The sequence below is a fragment of the Notechis scutatus genome, chromosome 1 (assembly GCF_049901735.1).
Source record: "Notechis scutatus isolate UNSWTSFEM ecotype Mainland chromosome 1, rNotScu1.2, whole genome shotgun sequence".
Taxonomy (NCBI): Eukaryota; Metazoa; Chordata; class Lepidosauria; order Squamata; family Elapidae; genus Notechis; species Notechis scutatus.
In genome coordinates this window covers 273,945,704-273,961,605 of record NC_142009.1, presented here as the reverse complement: position 1 = coordinate 273,961,605, position 15,902 = coordinate 273,945,704, and the positions used below count along the sequence as shown (strand labels likewise).

The window sequence follows — 15,902 nt, the reverse complement described above, 5'->3', positions numbered from 1 at the left end:
TGTACCTCACAAATATTTAACCATTTTAGTCAGAAATCTATGGTTTCCTTCTCTAGTCTTCCAGGAAGCACAGAGGTGGGAGGATAGTGATATGATATCAAGGGTGAGGATGCCATATCACCAGTTCATGTTTTATGACTGTTTTTTAAATTTTATACTACAGTTCAGAAAAAGTATCTTGTGAGCAATTGACAAATCAAATAAAATATCACCAAGTCCAAGAGGCCATCCAGAGATTGACAAGCAGAATCCAAAAATGAAGATATCCTTCAGAAAATAGATGTTTTTTCCAGAAAAAGAGGGCATGAATGCAGGAGCACTAAACTTACAAAGAAACAATGAGACACCAAAAAGAATTTTTCTCCCAGACTGGATCACTAATATTGATGAGTCCAATAATAAAAATATTTTAAAATGCCAGATGATTGCACTCATGTATGACAAATAAAATAAATAAAAGAAGTAGTGATGGAAAATAACAATTCACATCTAACTTCATAACCAATGAGATACCAATCTTTTAAAAGAGATCCAGAAAATTAAAATGTGATACCTTTAATGTGTATTCCGGATAATCGGGCCAAAGATACTATCGCAATCAAGCATATAGGATAGTGTGCCACTCAATAATAAAGAAATGTAGCCTCTACTACTACAATCAATAAGAGGTCTAATATCTTAACAGTGAATCTATACTTCATCTCTTAGCACACTGAACTCACAATTATTTCATGGTATCATGCAGTCAGGCAATAAAATGAAGGGGGAAAAAAACATTTCAGAAAGAGGCATTGTGGAGGTTGCCGTGTGCCAGTGCTTCCCAGGCCTAGCTAAATTACCCAAAATTGGATAAAAGTGGTTTCTCTTTGGGTAACAACACGTGAATCCATTAATGGTTTTGCAGAGCAAATGACTGAGCTTGCAGTGCAGAACGTTATTTGAAGAAAAGCGTTGACATCTTTACTAGTAACAATTCAGAATGAATATCCTGTGATAGCTGGGGAGGCCATGATGAAATTATTGCTATTTCCAAGTTCCTGCACAGTGTGTGAAGTAGGATTTTTTACTCTTGCCTTCGTAACAAAACGTGACTGTTTGCTGAACTCCAAAAATGGTTTGGGGTAACCAAGGAAAAAAAGTTGGGAAGCACTGCCATATGCCTTGGAGTTAATCAAATATCATAGTGACAGTACAAAATGCTTGAATATATTGGTCGCTGCTGAAAGAGTTTTTTCTTTCCAAGGAAAAATCTTGCAAAAATGACTATACTACCTGTGCTCCCAGTGAGCCATTTCTACTACATTAAAGCTGAGGCAGAAATAGGTCCTCTTTGAATTATATAGGGAAGAAGCACAAAACAAACATGCTCAATTAAATATTTAACAATAGATGTTAATTCCCATGCAATATAAAACCAACTAATTACTTCTATTCAACATGTACACAACATGTATTAAACACAACATGTATTAAACACTGTCATGACTGCATGCATGCCTAATTAAAGGAAGGGGGAAGGTAAAGGGGAACATTTATTATTTTTGCTAAAAAAAAGCAAAAACCTTAGAAAAAGAAATCAGTCCATAACCAATAATCGTTTCATCATTTAGCTAGAAGATGCAAAAAATGAGATTATTTTATGCCTGAAGATCAGGATGTTTAAATAAATCAGAGTACTTTTTCATGCAATCTTATACATGAATATTTATGAGATAGTTCCACTGTGTTCAATGGGACTTTCTCATAGCTTAGTATATCTAATTCAGGGGTTCCCAATCTGGGGTGCGAGACGATATTCCAGGGGGTTGGAGAAAAGTCCAGGTAAATAATAGGATATTGGCTATATGTTGGCATTTTTATTTATTATGCAATGGATTAACTTTGTTTTCATTTTAGAGTTAAGTATCGTTATTTAGTGGCTATCACATACATAGCTGAAAAGATTCAATCCTACCATATATTTAACACGTTTAGTAGTTCCTAAAGTCTAAATTTCAGGGGGTGCAAGGTTGAGTGAAATTTCTTTAGGGGTGCGGGGTGAAAAAAAGGTTGGGAACCACTGATCTAATTAATGAACTCGGTAAGACTTAATTTTGAGTAGGCATAGAATTGTACTTTGTTATTTTTAACACCCAGAAAACTATCACTGGGCAGTGATTTAGATTCAAAAGTCAAAAAGAGATTTGAAGTGGACATTGGGCGTACATGTACTGTTGGAAAGAGGTTAAAGCAAGTCTGTCTTCATCTGGGGTATTGCAAATGGTAGACAATCCTGCAAAAAAAAAAAAAAACATGCATTTGTCTTAAGGTGTTACCAACAGGCACTATATGTACACCCAGACATGCTCCAAATCTCATTATGTCCTTCAAATCCACATCTCAGCACAACCATATGAAGCACTTTAATTAAAAACAGGACATAAAAATGAGCTTGCAAATGAAGATATACACTTCTCTTCAAATTCAATTGCCCTAACTATAGCAACTTGTAACAAATTGCATTAAAACTGGATGGAATGCAGAAAGATGCAGAAAGATGCACTTCTGATAGAACATAAGTGGACTGTGTTTATTAGTATATATTTGATCAGGTAAAATATACTTTTATCCATGTAAATATTAACTAAGGTGAAAAAAATAGAGAAGCTTGGAACATGCTCAAAACACATGCTAAATTGACCTGAGAGTTGAGGTAATTTGATAAAGTATTTTCCTCTCAAACGTATTTCTCGCTTGAGCAACAAGCCTTGCAAACTGGGAAAAGCTCCATTTCTATTATTAACATTATTAATATTCTATATGGACCCTTTTTGTTATTGCAGAAATTACTATGAAGTTTATTCAAACCTATCCAAATAAAAGAAAGGTTATAGATCAGAAATAGCAGAACAAATAAATGATTATTCCAGCTCAAATTTCTCTACCATTTTGTTTTGTGGAAGGAGACTGGAATTACCACAACCCATCATAAAGCAATGCACGGGGTAAAAGTTGCTTCAAATGTTGTTCTCCCCAAGCTACTATATGTTTGGATGACAATTCTTGTCATCTTCACCTAGCAAACATGGAGAATGAGGAAAACTATGGTGGTCCTGTAGAAGAGCATACATCCTAAGATCCATATGACAAAAACCCTGCTAATTTTTCATAAGGGACTGAAGACTTGGTTTTCCTCTTGAGTATAGGCCAATAGGTTAAGTCAGCCCTAAATATATGTGCTGTCCCAGGCATATAATTTTTGTTGGTTGTTTGTTGCTGTATTAACCAGATATTATTCACCAGCGTTGCATAGCCACTGGTGATACAATTGAATAAATTGAATATACACATTTGTCCCCAAAAGATTGGTAAGAACTGCTTTAATCTTTCAGCTGGAAGGGACATTGGAGGTCTTCTTGTATTGTGGTGACCAGAACTGAATGTAGTATTACAAATGTGGCCTCACCAGTATGGTATAGAACAATGCTATCACTTCCCATGATCTTGATGTTATTCCTCTGTTGATGCAGCCTAGGACTATATTGCCTTTTTTGACAGCTGCAGCACATTTCTGACTCATATTCAAGTAGTATCCACCAGAACTCCTAAGATCCATTTTACAACTTTAAACTAGGTACTGCTTATCCTGTACATTTGACTTTTCCTTCCATAAATGTAGGTCCTTGCTTTTCTCATCACTAAACTACATCTTGTCAGATATTTTTCCCCAGCCAGAAAGTTACTCCAAGTTTATTCATTGCATGAATGCCATATTTTGGGCACTAAAAATATTATCCTAAATGATATTATTAACAATTCAAGACAATCCCAATGGCCCCATTTGAAATGGCAGTGCACACCCTACTTTAATCCTCATCAGGTCTAAAAACAATAATCAACAGTGAAACCCCTTTTATCACTAGGGATCTCAAATGAACTTATCAATACAGCTCAGGATGACTGGATTTATAGTTCGACACAACTCACCTGGAGAATCTAAGCAAGAGAGATTTGAATGCTTCTGATTCATTTTACAAAGGTCTATCTACCAAGGATTCTAACAGGGAAGTTAATCCTTGGGGAATGACTATTCCAATTTATCTGAATAACATTTTAAGCCATCTCTGAACGACAAGAGGGAAATGATAATTATTTATAAGGGGTATATTTCAGAAAGAATGGCTGGTCAGGTGATATTAACTAGGATGTATAATTGAGTCCTAAGGGACTCTATGGGACTGATTTCACCTACTTGTTTTTTTCTGCAGCTATTCTGTCTTCCCGTGTTTTATCTCCAAGTCAGAGCATTGGTCCATCTATCCACTTTAGTCCTGCTTAAGGTAAACTCTTTAGGGCTTCATTTGGAATCTTTTTCTGTCCTTACCTGAATTATTAAAATAGTTATTTAAACCATCTATGCTTCAACAGAATGCTAAAAAAAATTAAACACTAATAAAGACCACAAAATAAATAAATAAAAAAACCAAACCCCCAACATTATACAAGAGCAAATATAATCTAATTTGTGGGCATATAAACACTAAATTGTAAACTTTAGGAAACAGGTGAGATTTTAAGTGTCCATCTTTAATATTTGTGTCCAAATGGTCATTTTCATTTCTTCCATTAGGAATTATTTTATTAACATATCTAAGACTGGAGACCAAACAAAAGTAAAATACTACTTCATTAAAGGCTTCTTTGTTAGTGTATTAATTTTCAGTCAATTTTATTTCCAATACTTTTTAATACCATTTATCCAAACTAATATATATGTTAATTTTGATTATTCTAACTTTATACTAGAACTTTGTGAAATCTAACAAATAACCATATTTAAATTAAGTAGTTGCATTCTCTAACAGAAAAGAAATCTCTCTCTTTTATACAGCTAAAGAATTGCCATGTCACTATATTGCTTCAGCTCTAGTTAATTCTTCATTAAACCTATGGTTTATTTGTCATCTTATTCATTAATCTTCTATCTATGACTTCAAATACTGTTGCTAAGGTGATGTTTACGCAGAGCATTGGGTAACAAGAGAAATGCCTGGCTTTTGTGTATTCATTATTATCTATATGCTGCAAAATTATCTAACATATATACATATACAGTAGTCAGAGGTTGTAGATTGCTACAACCAAGCAAAGTTGTTTCCTAAAACTAAGCTTGATCATCAGTTACAAAGCCAACTGCAAGAATGCTTATTCTTAACTGAATAAAATAAAAATATTCAGTTGGAAAGGAACATACCTAACTTCCAAGCCTGGCTACAGATTTTATTTGACATGACAACTTGTCATTTCAAAATCGGACTTGAAGATTGGCTGGTGTTGTGATTCTGACATTTGTAAGAAAACAGGACTCAGAATATTAGCTTTCCTGTACTCTATTCCAGATTTTCAGTATCAGTTTGTAGCCCAATAAAATTGCAGTTCCTTATTTCTTGTGTGAAATCATCTTCCCTTGAGGAATCACTCCTGTTTCAGAAAATGAATTGATTTATCAATAGAGATATGCTGTTGGTAAATTGTGATAGCCCTTTCTCCACCATTTGAAATAAGGCCTATTAATAAGGCTGTTATAGTATGCCTTATTTTAATTGTGATGCATCTGACATGAATAAATAAACAAACCATTTGAAATCTGAAATCAACCCAATCTTAACCTCATATATAAAAACTGGGATTTGGTGGGGCAGTGTTCCACGAAATTAAAATCAAATCCAAATCCATGGAGAACCGGTTAATATTTGGAATATATAAAGGAATCTCAAAGTTGAGTTGCAAAATATTTTGAAATTTAAAGTCAGTAGCTTCCATTTAATATATTCATTAGAGATAAATTCATTAAATGACCTATAATTTTAATGCCCTAACCATAATGAAGTGACACTATTCAAAGAACTTGGTCAACACTCACGACAGAGCAGTACATATATGAGCAATTTTATTGATCCTGATATTTCTTTTCTATGCATGGAAAGCAAAAGACTCTTGTGAAATGTTTTGCCACCACATCAAAGTACCTTCGGCTAACCTGAAGCTATTCAATGCTCTATAAAAGAGCAAAATCATCTTCACTTGAAAATACTTCCTATCATTTTCATTAATCTTTGACATCTAGTATTAATAAGGAGAAAAATGTCTCCATCTCCTCTCTAACCTTTCATGTATTTACAAAACTGGCATGATCAAAGAGAAAGAGAATGTGTTTTTTTTGTAGTCCGGCCACACCAGATAATTACCCAATACTTATTAGACTTGCTATTCTTGGTTGTTGGGAGAGATAAGAAAGAAACATCACCATGATTTTGTTATGCATGTCCAGGTAGAACCTGGAGACAGGAATCTAATATATCTTTGACAGGAGGTGATCATTGGTAGAACTCAGAGGCAAACAGCCCAGAGGTGGTATTAGAGCAGGTTCTGACCAGTTTATTTATTTATTTATTTATTTATTTATTTATTTATTTGATTTGCCAATTGTTTACAAGATAATAAGTATAAATGTATACATAGTTGTGAATACATGAAATGGGTACATATAAGAAAAATAAAAGAATAAGAGAAACAATAGGACAGGGACGGTAGGCACGTTGGTGCGCTTTATGCACGCCCCTACAGACCTCTTAGGAAAGGGGTGAGGTCAATAGTAGACAGTCTAAGGTTAAAGTTTTTGGGGTTTGGGGAAGAAACTACAGAGTCGGGTAGAGTATTCCAGACATTGACCACTCTATTGCTGAAGTCGTATTTCCTGCAATCAAGTTTGGTGCGGTTTACTTTGAGTTTGTATCTATTGTGTGCTCTTGTGTTGTTATGGTTGAAGCTGAAGTATTCATTGACAGGTAGGACATTGCAATGTATGATTTTATATACCATGCTTAAGTCAGACCGAAGACGGCGTAATTCAAGGTTTTCAAGTTCTAGAATTTCAAGTCTGGTGGCATAAGGTATTCATTCTACAACGAGTAGAGGAGTGGAGAACTCTTCTTGTGAAATATTTCTGGACTTTCTCAATTGTGCTAATATCAGATACGTAGTGTGGGTTCCAGACTGATGAACTGTATTCGAGTATTGGTCTAGCAAATGTTTTGGAGAACCGGTAGTGGAAATTTTGAGTAGTTCGGAGAACCAGCAAATACCACCTCTGACTGGAGATTTTACAGTTTCTGGTTTTTTTTTTAATTCCTAAAAATATTGTGAGAAATTGTGAGGTATGCTGTAAAGAAAGAGGCAGCCTCAAACATAGTGATGTAGCCTCTTAAGACATTTTTTTTTTTTTTTTGAATGATGGAAGGTTGTAGCCCAGAGATTTTACAGAGATTTTTCCCCTGCCATGTCCACCAAGCCACGCCCACAGAACCGGTAGTAAGAAAATTTGAATCCCACCACTGAAACAGCCTATATAAAACTACAGCTTTACAACACAAACATCAAAATCTGAACTTATCTTCCTGAGACACTGCTGAACCAGCATTTAATTATTTTGAAGCAGTTGGCCTGATTGTCAGGCCCTTTTCTCCTCCCTCAAATTCGCTTCCAGATGAATCTGGTGAATCTGAGCTGAAATGTAACCTGCATTTTCCTGTTTTGAAATGTTACTGAGAAAGTAGCTGTCCACATGTCAGCGATCTCTCACCAACGGTTTCTGCAAAACAACCAACCCAGCTATTACACTTCTCTTTTTCCAATTGCTAATCATCCAATATCTGATTCTTTAGTACTAGCACTGAGTAGCAAACACAAGGAGGCTTGAAGTTAAAAACTAATCTCTAGGGTTGTGGAAAAGCCCTTTCTCAGTTCCAAGCAGAGCGACTTGTTTACATTCTCCTGCCTTTTCCCCCCCGAGGAGTTTAAGGCAGCATATATGGCTCTATCCTGTTCTCCTTGTTGTCATTGTATCCTCAGAGAAATCCTATGTGGTAGTTTAGCTTATTAACGCAACATCACCTATTGTATATCATAAACTTGGGGATCCCTATTCTTAATCCAAAAGTAAGCAGCATCATTTGTTTGGGGTTTTTTTAATTCCTAAAAAAATATTGTGAGAAATTGTGAGGTATGCTGTAAAGAAAGAGGCAGCCTCAAACATAGTGATGTAGCCTCTTAAGACATTTTTTTTTTTTTTTGAATGATGGAAGGTTGTAGCCCAGAGCTTCACTCATTAATGCTTCTACCTGTTCAAAAAAAGTGGAGCAATGAACATTTCCTGAGGATTAAAGAGTAACGGAGACTTCCATCAATTTGCTTCTAATAAAGGAGAATTGTATAGCCAGACATAACATTCATAGCAGCTATTTCTTAAAGAGGTAAGACTCTGCTGGCTGACTTTTTAACACAACACTCATCCACATACTCTCAGAAATCCACCTAGCCATCCCCCTCATTCTCTTCTCAGCCTTTTTTCAAAATTCAACCACATTGGGTCACTTTGAAAAGCCTGAATGCCTTCACAGGCAAGACTTAAATGATCCAGGTGTGCTGCGTGATACTTTGGAACACAACATAGCAATTGGAAGAAGGCTGGTTTGAAGACATTACATTTTTTTCCAAGTTATTTTCCAAAATAAAGCAATCTGCACCTGAAATTTGGGACTTGCTTTGGATGATGATATTATTTAAAAGCAATTTTCTGGCAAACTGATAAATATCTAAACCTCACCTAGGTTTTCCATAAAAACAAAACACTGAGAGAAAGGCTATAGTTCTATCACTCCAGCTGCTCACCAATCCCAATGCTTCTAAAAGAAATGCAGAATTAAGATATCGGATGATAGGACAATGTTTTCTACAAGTGCAGTGGTGGGATTCAAAATTTTTTACTACCGATTCTGTGGGCATGGCTTGGTGGGCGTAGCAGTGGAAGGATACTGTAAAATCCCCAGTCAGAGGTGGTATTGGCCAGTTCTCCAAACTACTCAAAATTTCCACTACTGGTTCTCCAGAACTGGTCAGAACCTGCTGAATCCCACCTCTGACATAGTGGTACCTCAGTACACATCGTTAATTGGCTGGTGGGAGGGACAAGTACCAAAAACAACAAGTACCGAAGAAATTTCTCCCATAAGGAATAATGTAAATAAACGTAATGTATTCCCAAAGCAAAGGCAATGCACATTTTTAAAGCAATACTAAAAAAAATTAGGGTTGTATATCATTACTTTACATGAGAAATAAACCTAAACATTAATAAATCCTTAGATTAAATAAAGTAAATCTTCACTTTGCCTGCGCTGATGGGGAGCCCAAAAATACACAAAATGGCCACAGAAGCTAAGACAAAACCGCAAGAGGATATGCACAGGGCAAGACCTACCACATGGCTAACACCTGATCCTTTGTCTCAATTGGGAAGGATAACAAGTCGTGAGGCAACCAACACCAAATCCTACCTTGTGCATTGAGTACCAAACAAAGGATGAGGACCAGAACAAAGTTTTCTCATCAAAATGCGTCGAGTACCAAATTCAATGAGTTTCAAAGCAGTTGAGTACCAAAGTAGGACTGTACTGTTGCAAATTGCACTTCTTAGGAACAGGCAATGTTTTAAAAAATGTGATTTGTTGGAAGCTCGATTTTAATATTGAGTAGGTTTCCAACTATCCATGCCTGATTTGGAAAGCTTGTGAAGTACAAAACATTTCAATCAAGGATGGGCAAGATGTAACCATCCATATATTATTGTGCTTCTACCAAATGTGGACCACTTGTGAAGATGAAGAGACCAGCAGTCTTCTTTAATCAAGTCTATTATGCTCCAATTCTTACTTCTTCTTGGTTTTCTGTCTGAAATGACAGTGCCCCCATTCCATTCTGGGCATGTAATAGTTAGATGTCAAAATAAGACCTGGAAGACAGTGGTTCAATTCCCCCATTTAACCATGGAACTCTACTGCTTTTCGACTATTATAGAGTTACTTTATAGACTGAGATTGATGGGATATAAATTTAATAAATAAATACTACACTTCAAACAATTTCTTAATCAAGTCTGTCTCACAGGAGTGTTGTGAAGATAAAATTGAGGGGGAAATTCCATCTGCCTTGAGCTTCTGAAACTAGAAGAAAGCCTAGATCTAAATAAAACAGACATACAATAGCATTTATTTTAAATTCAGGGTTAAATCGTTTTTGTATTTGCTCACTGAGAATGTAATTGTGGTGTGCCTTTCAACATTTCTGCCATACACTAAATCAGGGGTCTTCAAACTTGACAGCTTTAAGACTTGTGGACTTCCACTCCCAGAATTCCTCCTCCAGTCATGTTAGCTCAGGAGTTCTGGGAGTTGAAGTCTTAAACTTGCCAAGTTTGAAGACCCTTGCACTAAATAAACAAATAAATCAGAGTTAAATGTTTGTAGGCATAGTGTCTCTATGGAACATTATTAACCTATATTCCTCGCTGTGTACATACGTCTTGTGTTGGTGATTTTATTCTCAGCCGCAACATAATAATGGGCCAAGAGTTACTTTAACATGCCCGTCAAATTAGAATAAAGTATCATCTACTCCATCAAGGATGCTACTTCCTGCTGCTCCCAGAACAGTTTGTCAAAGGAAAAAGGCATGGTTGGCAAAATCAGAAAAACCCAAAACAGAGGTACCCAGCATGAAATTGGTTGCACTTATATAAAAAGCTTTCCACATCAAAGCCATAATAAATAAATATAAGTCTCATCCATCCAAAGAGTCCAGCCAGAGATCAGGTTTTTGCATTGCAATCAGCAGAGAGGTCCATCCAACACTTGCTGGGTTGTTCCAGAAGAGACAAAAGGAGGACTTTCGAATGTTTCTCTTTTTCTGTGTTCACATTACCGCTGCACACTTGTTATATTTTTACATGGAAGAAAAGCAACTTTTTAAAGAAAAGTTTATTTGAATGAAAGTAATTCAAAAAAAAAATTAACTCAACGTTCTATAGAAATTGCTGGGTGGAGGGGTTCAAATATTACGCTGACCTATTGAGCTCAAGAGGTAAAGGGAAGCAGGTGAATAGAAAACCACTGAAGGGAGGCTCTTAGGTCCTTAGGATTCCTCCCAACTGAGCCCTTTTTGTTTCAGCTCTCCCCATCTCTTATACACTGAAACCAGTATTTCCCAGTCTTTGTAACAAGACTGTTAAGAAGCAGAGACAATTCTCCTCAACTATTCTGCTTCATCTCACCCATCAATTCCCTGTAAATTAGATCAACTATTTCCCCAGTTCTCAGGATTCTGAGAGAAATTCAACTTCAGGAAGAAGGTTGTAACCCCTTGACAATAAGTATGATTACTTTCTTATTTGTTCCTTCAACCTAAATGGCTGCTCAACTTACAATGACTGGTGGGGGGTAAATTAAAATTAAAAACAACCCTAAAAACAAGACTCATCGAAACAAAACCAAGCAAAACCTGGCAAGCAAGGTGATTGATTCATATACTTCTTTTCCTTCTAGAGTGGAGATGGAAAAAAAATGCAAAGAAAACACTGAAGCTGCAATCCAAGCAACACTTGTGTGATAAATAAATTGGAAACAGAGATTTCAATTACCCTTGTTTAACTTCAGATGGCATTAATCAGACTGAAGATGATCTATACAACAACCATGTATTTGTGGCTCATCAATAAACCTGCAACTAACCCTTCCCCTTTTTGCATTTTATTCAAGAAAGGAAAACAACTCCACCTGTCAGTCATAGCTGGGGCTTGGTGTCACCTTGATAAGCGACAAGGGCTTCTTCTGAATAAATGAGTTTAGGAAGAATCAATGTAGCTATTATTAAAAGTGAGCTTCCCAGAAGGACTGTAACAAAATTCCAATAAGGAACCTGTTCAACTGTCTAAAGCAACAATTAAAACAACTTGTTCTTCCCTTTCCAACCCCAGTTCCTACTCTTTTAACATTTTAACACATCTCCCATAGTTCAGAGATGTGAGGTATTTGAAATTGCTCTGAACCTGCTTTTATGGACCGAGGGAAGCTTTCATGAGCTAATCACACATTTACTACAAGAAAGAACACTTTCTTCGCATCTAGTTGTAGATATACACACAAGGAAATGAACAAAACCTTATCTATTCAAGCTTCTTTTCCAACCCTTTGGGAGCACAGTGCTATACAGCTAAATAAGAGGCAACTTAATCCCCCGTGGCTTGCATTTAAACAAATATGAATCCTATTTTTATACCCACATTTTTCTCCTTTTTGACTGCTTGTTGAAACTCTGCACAACATAATGCATTCATTGCCAAGCCCTTCTTAGAAGACACTCCTGAAAACATTATTACTGTGAAATATTGTAGCAGAAGCGTCGGTTTTAGAGGGACACGGTTGGAAGTGTGTTTCTTAGTGTAGTCTGAGTAAGAGAGATTATTAGCTTTGCATCTATTTCCTTTTGTTTCCTGGCCCCATCAAGCAGCCGGTTGCCTAAGATGCTGATCACTGCCCTCAGCCCTGTTCCCCGCTTGGCTACAGAAAACCCCAATGGGCCACCAAGCCAATTCCCAATTGCTTCTCGTCGTGTTCTCTCCTTCTGACTTGCGAAGCTAGTTCTAAAACCAAGCCAGTTAGTTCTCCGGCTCTACACACACAAAAAAAGGTGACCTGGGTCTTCCACTGCCCACCCCGATTTCGAAAGCCATGGACTAAAACCCGCAGTAACGTCCTCCCTGCGAACGACCCTCGGCCGTCAACTTCGACCCGTTCCAACTCTTTTTTTTTCTTTTCCCTTTTTTTTAATCAACCGCACGACTGGCAACGGCAACGAGGGAGGATCGCAACTCCGCCGCCACCCGGCAACGTTGCTCTTGCCCCTTCGCCCGACCGGTTGCTTAGCGATTGTCCTACGGAGCTCGCCGTCACCCTCCGCCTCGCAGCGCCCGGTTTGCCCGGCAAGCCCGGAAGGCGTTTCTCCCCGCCAACCACCCACCCCAGACCCGGGAACAAACTCTCTCCGCCGTTTCGGCTGCAACCAGCCCACACACACACACCCCACACCCCCGCCAAGCCAGGTAGGCACTTTGCCTTCCCGCTTTAGGATTCCTATGAATAGGGCAAAACGGGAAGGTGGCGCAGGGGCCCGTGGCGGACCACTCTTTTTTAATTTATCATCATCATCATCATCATCATCATCATCATCATCAATCATCATCATTATTATTATTATTATTATTCGACTTCTTCTTGCCCATCTTTTCCCAAAGGAATTTGCACCCCCCGGGAACGACGGCGGGGAAGACAGGCCGAACCGTCTCGTGGGGGTCTCTCCAGAAAGGGGGAAGAAAAGCGCAAAAGGTGGGGGGGGGAGAGGGGGGGGAGAGGGAGGCAGGGAGAGGGAGAGAGGGAGAAGGAGACTAGGCAATATCGAGGCATGCCGTTGCAGGGCAACTGCGATTACCTTAGCAACCGAGGTTCGGCGATGGGTCCCCTTCTGCTTTTAGATTTCGGCTGGGTGGCAGAGTCCAGCCTGGCGCATGGCCGGGAGGGCTGGGCTGGGCTGGGCTGGTGGCGGGGGGAACCAGCGCGGAGAAAGCGGGCGGGAATGCAAAGAGCCTCCTCGTAAGCTTCTGCGGGGCTTTCTGTCGCTCCCGCGCCCCCCCCGCCCCAACCTCACCCCCCCCCCGCGCCGCCTCTTCAAGACACGCTCGGTCTGCTTGGACGCGCCTACCGGCGGACAAACGAGGTAAGTCAGGGATGCGGCGGGGGGCTCCGTCGCTCCAAGGTGGACCCTGAAGGATTGGAGAAGCCCAGAAGGACATGCTCCGGGGTGGATGGGTGGGGGGGTCACGGCTTTCCGCTGCCCGCCGTCTCTCCCCATTCACTCTCAGCCCGGGCCCATAACTCTCTCCCGTCGCTTCGGGGAGCCGCGAGGAAGCAACTCGGGGCTACGGGCGGACTGGAGAGGCGGACACACCGAAGGCTCCAAGTCCGAGATTTTCTCCCTTGGCGAAGCCGCTTGACTGCAGGTAACAGCAGCTCCCTCTGCCGGCCGAGGGGTGGGATTGCGCCGCTTGGTTGCTCCCACCTGGAGAGACGGACGGGGCGAGCGGCTCAAGCGGGCGAGCGCCTTGGCCTTATAAGGAGCCGCCTACCCAGCGATTCCTCCTTGGTTCATGTAGGTTTCCGCAGCTTTGCTTGTATGCAAGAAGCCGACGGTCTCGCATTCTGCCAATGGCTGGGAGGACGTACTTAACTTACGAACAGGCCTGATCAATTGTGAGCTGGGGCGGTGACAGCAATGCAGTCCCGAGATGCTTTGGAGGGAATGAAATTGGGAAAGGTGAAAAGAAGGCAGCCTTTGAACTTCCATCAGAGCAAGGCCAGGCTTACCTTATCAGTGTGGAAAACTCAATATTGAATTCTATTTTTCCCTCAACAACAAGCCTGTGAGTTAGATTAGGCAGAGAGAGAGAGAGAGAGAGAGAGAGAGGCAGAGGAGAGGAGAGGGGGAGAGGAGAGGGAGAAAGAGAGAGAGAGGGAGGGAAGGGGAGGGGGAGAGAGAGGGGAGAGAGAGGCAGAGGGAGAGAGAGGAGAGGGAGAGGGAGAAAGAGAGAGGGAAGGAGGAGGGAGAGAGAGAGGGAGAGGGAGAAAGAGAGAGAGAGAGGGAGGGAAGGGGGAGAGAGAGAGAGAGAGAGAGGCAGAGGGGAGAGGAGAGAGAGAGAGGGAGAGGGAGGGAAGGGGGAGGGAGAGCGAGAGAGGGAGAGACTGGCCCGAAGTCACCCAGTTGGCTTTCATGCCTAAGGAAGGATCAGCACTTCCAGTCTCCCCATTTCCAGCCGGGTGCCTTAACCAGTAGGCCAAACTGGCTCTGTAAGGCAGCCATGATCCATCAGTCCAGTGATCTGAATGAAGCCAAATGTGGCTTTTTCATGATTAAGCAAATCTGTTAAGGGGAAAAGACGGAATGGCTTTTGATTGTCTTGATGTTAGAAGCACTGTAGGTGCTTTCCTTACTTGAAGGCCATTTAATGTCCTCTACCTGAAAGAATATGCAGAAGAAATAAATTTCTTTGCGAAATCTTGCAGGCAAAGCTGGCAGTTTGTTTCACTGGTATCATGAACAGGCTGTCTTGAAGATTGACAGCCAGCTCTGTTTTAGGGCAGCAGATTCAGGGCGATTAAAGAGTGGATCTGTCTTTTTAGGGCAGATCTACCTGAAGAAGAAAAACATTCAAGCCTGGGAAGTGAAGAAAGATATTTTAGAAGGACATTAAGATTCTTCTTGGTAGATGCTAAAGTTTAAAAGAAATTTTTCACAATCTAAAAGCCAGGAATGAATGACAGGTAATCCTTGTCAGTTGGGACCAGAATTTCTATTGCTTAGCAAGATTGCTAAGCTAAAATGAGTTGTGTCCAATTTTACAACCAACAGTTAAGCGAATCACTTAAGTGAATCTGAATCCAGTTTTGGTCGCCACAATGCAAAAAAGATGTTGAGACTCTAGAAAGAGTGCAGAGAAGAGCAACAAAGAGGATTAGGGGACTGGAGACTAAAACATATTAAAGAACGGTTGCTGGAAGTGGGTATGTCTAGTTCAGTGGTTCCCAACCTTTTTTTCGCCCTGCAGCCCTAAAGCAATTTCACTCGAACCTTGCACCCCCTGAAATTTAGACTTTAGGAACTACTGAACGCGTTGAATATATGGTAGGATTGAATCTTTTCAGCTATGTATGTGACGGCCACTAAATAACGATACTTAACTCTAAAATGAAAACAAAGTTAATCCATTGCATAATAAATAAAAATGCCAACATATAGCCAATATCCTATTATTTACCTGGACTTTTCTCGCACCCCATGGAATATCGTCTCGCACCCCCAGTGGGTGCGAGCACCCCAGGTTGGGAACCCCTGGTCTAGTTTAAAAGAAGGACTTGGGGTGACATGATAGCAGTATTCCTATATCTCAGGGGCTGCCACAATTAAGAGGGAGTCAAGCT

General features: G+C 39.9%; 1 protein-coding gene across 3 annotated transcripts in view; it reads right to left on the bottom strand.

The window, feature by feature from the left end:
* Positions 1-13,954, bottom strand: part of RGS6 (regulator of G protein signaling 6) — a 230,516-nt gene extending 216,562 nt beyond the window's left edge. For 2 of the 3 annotated variants that reach the window (XM_087951617.1, XM_087951619.1), the window contains exon 1: positions 13,360-13,953. The gene's annotated coding sequence lies outside the window, so the exon portion shown is untranslated. Of the gene's footprint in view, positions 1-13,359 lie in introns of all 3 variants that reach the window. The other variant, XM_087951618.1, reaches the window with a different exon arrangement.
* Between the last annotated feature and the right edge of the window lie 1,948 nt (positions 13,955-15,902).